At 41.3% G+C, this 3,161-nt stretch overlaps 1 pseudogene; it reads right to left on the bottom strand.

Annotated features, from left to right (window-relative positions):
• Positions 1-1,074: 1,074 nt before the first annotated feature.
• Positions 1,075-1,193, bottom strand: LOC111731406 (annotated as a pseudogene).
• Between the last annotated feature and the right edge of the window lie 1,968 nt (positions 1,194-3,161).

Below are 3,161 nucleotides of genomic sequence, written 5' to 3'. Positions count from 1 at the left end.
CACAAAAATGCAAATATTCCATATGTCGATATTTATCACACGACCATGAAAAAATCTACTAATTAAATATAAACAAGGCAAAAATATCAATAGCACTCGAGTTAAGAACATTCCTTTCATGTGTTAGGTGATATTCTGCTGAAACTGAACTGCTAATATCGGGCTTTGTAATAGACCTGTGTATCCACATGTCTTATACTTCTCGGGTCAGCGTGATCCCTTTTATTAGTTTGAGTCACTATGCTTATCATAGCCTATCCTTTCATTTTAACTTGACCTCGTTTTGAACCGTGGCTCTATAATTATGAAGGATCAATCAATCGAAAGGCATAAACCAAAGTTTCATACTCGAAGTTAAAAAAATTAGTATTTAATGAAAAATCCCTCCTCGTGTATTTGCTACAACTCTTCCCGTTGATGAACTGTTGGACATCGGTACAAAGAGAAACACGATCCAATGAAAGCATTCGCTCGAAGCCATAGATATCTGAAGTAAGGTTCTGGGGTGCTGCCTCCAGCCTCCTGCCCATATTTCTCCATTTGAATTACCCTCTGTCAGCAAAGCTTTCTGACACCTCACCCTCCCATGTTAATTAAAATCCGTTCATTCCACAGGACCCAGGTCAAATGCTTCCTCTTCCAGGCAGAATTGCACTTCCTGTCCCCACCCCCACAGCTTGGCCTTCTGCTTCGCTCTGCCTTGGGCTGCAGTTTGCAGTCGCATCCATGTCAAGTTTCCTTAGTGGATACAAAACTTTTAAGCCAGGGACCTTGTTATAATCACTGTGGTTCCTGATACAAATCAAATGTCTTAGTTTTAGGGTAAACCAAAGTGAAGGACCTTCATAGGACACATATTTGAGCTCCACAAGAAGCAGAATGATATTTTCTGACAGAATGGAAGCCTCTCGGGATAGATGGGTTGGCACAAAATGTTTTGTTATGTTATGTTATGTTGTGTTATGTTATGTTATGTTATGTTATTTATTTATTTTTTAGGCGAGGCAGCCCTTGGTTGACCTCACAGATTGCAAGGACCTTGTCAGCTTACAATCCCTTATTTTTTATTTTTTAGAACTACAGCATCTGGTCTTCCTAGGTGGTCTCTCATTCAAGTACTAACCAGGCCGAACCCTGCTTAGCTTCCGAGATCTGACGAGATCGGGCACGTTCAAGGTGACCTGGCCATAGACTGGCACAAAATTTTAAACATTTAAAGCTTGAGCAGACCGAGGACTCATCTAATCCAAATCTCTTGCTTTGTAGAAGGAGAAACTGAGTCTCAGAGAAATTAAGCAACTGGCCCAAGGAGAGGTCCCCAGCTTAAGTATGGGTAGCACCATAATTAACTCCAAGCTCAGCGTGCTCTGCGCTATCAGACGGCTTCCCTGCGGCCAACTCTTCGTTGATCCCTGGAGAAGTCGTTCAAAGCAGAATGCTCAGATCTCAAAGAAGAGGCTCGATCCAATCGCTCATCAGAAGTTCTGGAAATTGATTTACACTGTCTGCCACTGTCCAATTTTTTATTTTCTTAACCGATTCTACCTACATCACCAAGAAATGCAGTCTTGGGTTGTATTCAACAGATGGGAGCAGGTCTAATTAAGGACAGACTATGTGTGTCCAGCATACAGTAGGCACCAAAAAAAATCTTACATGTTTGAATGAATGAATCAACATCCACAACCTAAATCCCATAATATTATAAATACAGACACTGATAAAATGAACCAATGAGCTTGCAAACATAAATTGCAGATGGCACGAGTACAGAGCTGGTAGTAAGGTCTTCCACTTAACCATTCGCATGCTAGATCAGGGGTTGTCAAACGCTGGCCCTTAGGCCAAATCCAGGACTTCTTATTGTTAATAAAGCTTTATTGGAACATGGTCGTTCCCATTAGTTTACATAACTGAGACATCTATGGCTGTTTTTGGGATGGTAGAGCTGAATAGTTGTGACAAAGACTATGTGGCCAACAAAGCCTAAAATATTTACTATCTGGCCTTTTACAGAAAAAAATTCTAGATCCTTGAACTTGATGAGTTTCTTAACCTGGTGTTTGTAACTCTAATAAGATCTCTACACATACGTTTAGAATTCTACCAGGACTTTTAAATGTCGCGTTTTTATGTCTATGATAATCTGGAGTTAAAAAATGAGCATAAACACACTCTGTATTCTCTGAATAGCTACTCTAGAACTTAGTCACAGTGCCTGGTGTTTTAGCGTCTGCATTTAGATTTGGGTTTATGGTGGTTAGAAATATGAGAAGGTGGAAAGACCTCACAGAGGGCTAGACAAAGTCCCTTTAGTGGCATCCAGAGCCGTGTTAACTACTTTGCCTATGACTTAGGGGCGTCTGCTCACGAGTCAGGTAAACTCGGAACCAGAGGAAAACACATGGGCTTTCTCTACCTCTCCTGGCACGGCCAAGCCCTTTTTTCTTGCTTCGGGGGAAAAGAAAGGTAGTTATTTTTGCTGTATGGAGGAGTGACGAAGGGTCCACAGAAAACTTTGCATAGGGTGTGTTTTTCTTAGTCCCTTCACCAATTAATGTCCCAGGTATTCAGGAAGTGGTCGGTGGGTTTCTGAGGACCTGGACATTTGCCAGGGGAAACCAGTGTTACTTGATCTGGATAGAGTGATTGTACCACTTTGCTCCCAGACTAGAAATGTGCCTCTCATAGGAAGTACGAGGAGGGGCTTGGTCAACCATTTAAAATGGTGTTCTTAAGCCGTTTGCGCATCCTTGCGGGTCTGTACCAATCCAATCAGATTCATGAAGAGAGAGGGAGATAAAGGCAGACAGCTTTTAAAAGTTCATGGCCCGTGAAAAATAAGACTGATTGTTTCAAGAGGGGATCTTTCAAAGCGAGAAAGCAGAACTCGACTTATAAAGCTTGAAACCCACAGCAAGGCAATCAAAATACTGATTTCCCCAAAGCACAAAGACTTTTGTGGTGTTTCAAACCAAGTAACCGCTTAGAAGAACCCAATTTCAGTCCTGACTAGTTAGCATAAAGTTTACAATTGCAAACTGGAACAATCCTTTAGGAAAGAATTATACAGTGGGAGGCATAAAGAAAACACATGCCCTTAGGCCGAGTAATTCTACTCCTAGGAATTTTTCTTAAGGAAATAATTCACAGAAACCAAA

Source organism: Pteropus vampyrus, unplaced genomic scaffold (assembly GCF_000151845.1).
Source record: "Pteropus vampyrus isolate Shadow unplaced genomic scaffold, Pvam_2.0 Scaffold370, whole genome shotgun sequence".
NCBI lineage: Eukaryota > Metazoa > Chordata > Mammalia > Chiroptera > Pteropodidae > Pteropus > Pteropus vampyrus.
This window is presented reverse-complemented; position numbering and strand designations above follow the sequence as displayed.